This window comes from Salvelinus namaycush, chromosome 11 (assembly GCF_016432855.1).
Source record: "Salvelinus namaycush isolate Seneca chromosome 11, SaNama_1.0, whole genome shotgun sequence".
NCBI classification, from domain to species: domain Eukaryota; kingdom Metazoa; phylum Chordata; class Actinopteri; order Salmoniformes; family Salmonidae; genus Salvelinus; species Salvelinus namaycush.
The window spans coordinates 34,330,122-34,335,643 of NC_052317.1; positions in this window are offsets into that span (position 1 = coordinate 34,330,122).

Genomic DNA, 5,522 nt, shown 5'->3' on the forward strand with positions numbered 1-5,522 from the left:
GTGTGGAAAGTACATCTTCTTTTATTCAGAAGAGGGAAAAAAACACGAAACGAACACTATACAACTAAACAAACAAAATAACAAACTGACGACCGTGAAGCTATAATAACAAAATGGTGCTGACACTGACCATTACATACTGACATAGACAATTACCCACAAAAAGCTAAAGCCTATGGTTGCCTTAAATATGGCTCCCAATCAGAGACAACAATAACCAGCTGTCTCTAATTGAGACCCAATTCAGGCAACCATAGACTTTCCTAGACACCTACACTGAACACTAAACCATCTCCTCTACTAAACCCCCTAAAACATACAACACCCTAGACAATACAAAAAACACACAAACTTCCCCATTTCACACCCTGACCTAACTAAAATAATAATGAAAACAAAGATAACTAAGGCCAGGGTGTGACAATGGCGAAAAGTTTAGATGATTATGAAGATTATGCATAGGTTATAGAGGAACACAGCCCACTAACACTTGTATGACCTTTTCAACAGAAATATGGAGAAGTAAGACTTACAAAGCAATTCTTTCCAACTGTGACCCTGGATTGACATCAAAAGGTGAAATGTTCAGATGATCATGAATATGATGCACTGTCATAAATGTCTTGCACAAGAAGAATACTGCAGAAAAAGGCAGATCCAATACCAGCTAAATTTGTGTGTATCATGCGGCCAACACCCTTATTTGCCATGATAAACAGTAGATAACCAGTGTAGTCAAGGCACGTAGCCTCTAAACAGCTAGAAGAGTAATACCCTACAGCTAACCCAGTGCTGCTCAGTGACGGAAATATTAACAAGTCCACTATTATCACCGTTACAGGTATAAACAACAAAAAAGTTCATTTCAGTTTACTACAGTACGTGTTCTCTCACTCTACTAACAACTCAGTGTAAACACCAGATCAAATCAGTTTGGAAACTGAATGAAGAAATGTTGGTCACTTATACTGTGGAGTAGCCTATGGCTAGTTGAGCCACTGCCATGGGTAAACCTTGCTCACAACACTTATTGTAGTGTTGTGGTATTGTGGACTTGATATTGTAAATGTTTACTAATAGATTAATAATGAATTCATTTCTAGTATGATGTATTGTTTTGTTTAGGATGTAGGCCAGTGGTGTCAAACCAATTCCATGGAGGGCTTTGTGTCTGCTGGTTTTTGGTTTTTCCTTTCAATTAAAGACATCCAGGTGAGGGGAGTTCCTTACTAATTAGTGACCTTAATTCATCGATCATGTACAAGGGAGAAGCGAAAACCCGTAGAGACTCGGCCCTCCGTGGAACGAGTTTGACACGTGATGTAGGCTGTTGTGTTTTGCTGTGATGTAATTGTTTTAACCCTGTTTGGACCCCAGGAAGATTCGGGATCCTATACTAAATACTGGGGAGTCTATACTAAATATTAATAAGGGGAACAAAACAATGCTATCTAGTCTATTCCAACAGCACTATCTGTCTATGCTGTGAGAAAAACCTGAAGCAATACATTTTCAAACTCAGATGTCTACTTAAAGAATCCTGAAGGAGACAGGGGAGGCAAATTAAGGAGGCTGCTGAGGGGAGAACAGCTCATAATAATGGCAGGAACGGCGGAAATGGAACAGCATCATGATGTATTTGATACCATTCCACCTACACCACTCTAGCCATTATCACCAGCCTGTGTTTGCTAGCATCCACACTAGAGGAAATTGTATCGTCCTACAGCCTACACCTGTCAATCAACTGATCAAAGCATCCTACTGCTCGCTGTAGGCCTATTAATAAGGTGGTAACACAGACCATTCAAATCAAAATACATCAAATTTTATTGGTCGCATACACATATTTAGCAGATGTTATTGCGGGTGAAACAAAATGTTTGTGTTTCTAGCTCCAACAGTGCAGTAATGTGTAACAATACACAACAACACACACAAATTTACTAAGTCAAAGAATGGAATTAAGAATTATAGAAATATTAGGACGAGCAATGTCAGAGTCTGGAGTATAAATAAAGAAATAAATATATACACAGTTGAAGTCGGAAGTTTACATGCACCTTAGCCAAATACAGTTAAACTCAGTTTTTCACAATTCCTGACATTTAATCCTAGTAAAAATTCCCTGTCTTAGGTCAGTTAGGATCACCACTTTATTTTAAGAATGTGAAAAGGTCAGAATAATAGTAGAGAGAATGATTTATTTCAGCTTTTATTTCTTTCATCACATTCCCAGTGGGTCAGAAGTTTACATACACTCAATTAGTATTTGGTAGCATTGCCTTTAAATTGTTTAACTTGGGTCAAACGTTTCAGGTAGCCGTCCACAAGCCTCCCACAATAAGTTGGGGGAATTTTGGCCCATTCCTCCTGACAGAGCTGGTGTAACATAGTCAGGTTTGTAGGCCTCCTTGCTCGCAAACACTTTTTCAGTTCTGCCCACAAATGTTCTACAGGATTGAGGTCAGGGCTTTGTGATGGCCACTCCAATACCTTGACTATGTTGTCCTTAAGCCATTATGCCACAACTTTGGAAGTATGCTTGGGGCCATACTCCATTTGGAAGACCAATTTCTGACCAAGCTTTAACTTCCTGACTGATGTCTTGAGATGTTGCTTCAATATATCCACATGATTTTCCTGCCTCATGATGCCATCTATTTTGTGAAGTGCACCAGTCCCTCCTGCAGCAAAGCACCCCCACAACATGATGCTGCCACCCCCGTGATTCACGGTTGGGATGGTGTTCTTCGGCTTGCAAGCATCCCCCTTTTTCCTCCAAACATAACAATGGTCATTATGGCCAAACAGTTCTATTTGTGTTTTATCAGACCAGAGGACATTTCTTCAGAAAGTACGATCTTTGTCCCCATGTGCAGTTGCAAACCGTAGTCTGGCTTTTTTACGGAGGTTTTGGAGCAGTGGCTTCTTCCTTGCTGAGCGGCCTTTCAGGTTATGTCGATATAGGACTCGTTTTACTGTGGATATAGATACTTTTGTACCTGTTTCCCCCAGCATCTTCACAAGGTCCTTTTCTGTTGTTCTGGGATTGATTTGCACTTTTCGCACCAAAATAAGTTCATCTCTAGGAGACAGAACATGTCTCCTTCCTGAGCGGTATGACGGCTGCGTGGTCCCATGGTGTTTATACTTGCATACTATTGTTTGTACAGATGAACGTGGTACCTTCAAGCGTTTGGAAATTGCTCCCAAGGATGAACCAGACTTGTGGAGGTCTACAATTTTCTTTTCTGAGGTCTTGGCTGATTTCTTTTGATTTTCCCATGATGTCAAGCAAAGAGGCACTGAGTTTGAAGGTAGGCCTTGAAATACATCCACAGGTACACCTCCAATTGCCTAAAATTATGTCAATTAGCCTATCAGAAGCTTCTAAAGCCATGACATCATTTTCTGGAATTTTCCAAGCTGTTTAAAGGCAAAGTCAACTTAGTGTATGTAAACGTCTGACCCACTGGAATTGTGACACAGTGTAAGTGATAAGTGACATAATCTGTCTGTAAACAATTGTTGGAAAAATTACTTGTGTCATGCACAAAGTAGATGTCCTAACTGACTTGCCAAAACTATAGTTTGTTAACAATATTTTTGTGGAGTGGTTGAAAAACGAGTTTTAATGACTTTAACCTAAGTGTATGTAAACTTCCGACTTCAACTATATATGTATATATATATATGTGTGTATGTATGTATGTGTGTGTGTGTGTGATGGGATGTATAGACAATATGGACAGTGTATGGATAGAATAAGTAGTATATCTGTCACGTTCTGACCATAGTTCTTGTGTGTTTTGCTTGTTTTAGTGTTGGTCAGGACGTGCGCTGGGTGGGCATTCTATGTTGTGTGTCTAGTTTGTCTGTTTCTATGTTTGGCCTAATATGGTTCTCAATCAGAGGCAGGTGTTTTGTGTTGTCTCTGATTGGGAATCATATATAGGTGGCTTGTTTTGTGTTGGGGTTTGTGGGTGGTTGTTTCCTGTCTTTGTGTTTTCTCTGCACCAGATAGGGCTGTATCGGTTTGCCACATTTTGTATTTGTAAGTGTTCACTGTTTATCGTTTAATTAAACATGTTGAGGACTGGCTACGCTGCGTGTTGGTCCGATCCCTGCTACACCTCCTCTTCTCGTGAAGAGGAGGAAGGCTGCCGTTACAATATCTGAAGAATAGTCTATGTACAGCAATAGATAAATAGGTTAGGCCTTGACTAGAACACAGTATATACATATGAAGTGGGTAAAACAGTATGTAAACTTTATTAAAGTGACCAGTGTTCCATGACTATGAACATAAGGCAGTAGCCTCTAAAGTGCATGGTAGTAACCGGATGGTAGCCGGCTAGTGACAGTGACTAAATGTTTTTTACTACTCTTCCTGGGGTCTTCTTGACATAATACAGAACATGAATAGACAATAACAACGTATTAAGGACAGAACTACATGTAATTAAAGTGTGTCAGTGTGTGTGTGTAAGTTGACTATGCAAACGACTTGGAATTGAACACATTAATGCTTCTTCTATAAACAAAAATGATGTAGTCAGTCACTCTACTTTTAGCCAAGAGAGTCTTGCATGCATAGAATTGAAATTAGCCTTCTGATTACAGTAAAGAGCAAGACAACCGCTTAAAACCTCTACCGCTTCTCTCTCCCGGATCCGGGATCCTCCTCATCAAAAAAGCTGACTAATATAGCCTAGCCTAACGGGACAGGGATATCATATAATATAATTTCATGAAATCACAAGTCCAATACAGCAAATGAAAGATAAACATCTTGTGAATCCAGCCATCATTTCCGATTTTTAAAATGTTTCACAGCGAAAACACAATATGTATTTATATTAGCTAACCACAATAGCCAAACACACAACGGCATGTTTTCACCATGTTTCCACCGCATAGGTAGCTTTCACAAAACCCACAAATAGAGATAAAATTAATCACTAACCTTGAACAACTTCATCAGATGACAGTCTTATAACATCATGTTATACAATACATTTATGTTTTGTTCGAAAATGTGCATATGTATAGCTACAAATCCTGGTTTTACATTGCAGCCACCATCACAAATAGCACCAAAGCAGCCAGAATAATTACAGAGAGCAACGTGAAATACATAAATACTCATCATAAAACATTTATGAAAAATACATGGTGTACAGCAAATGAAAGATAAACATCTTGTGAATCCAGCCAATATTTCAGATTTTTTAAGTGTTTTACAGCGAAAACACAATATAGAATTATATTAGCTTACCACAATAGCCAAACACAAAAAAACCTTTATTCACCGCCAACATAGCTTTCGCAAAAACCAGCAATAGATATAAAATTTATCACTAACCTTTGGACAACTTCATCAGATGGCAGTCTTATAACATCATGTTTCCAATACATTTATGTTTTGTTCGAAAATGTGCATATTTAGAGCTGCAAATCGTGGTTATACATTGTGAATACGTAGCAACAATTCACCAGAATGTCCGGAGATATTTTGG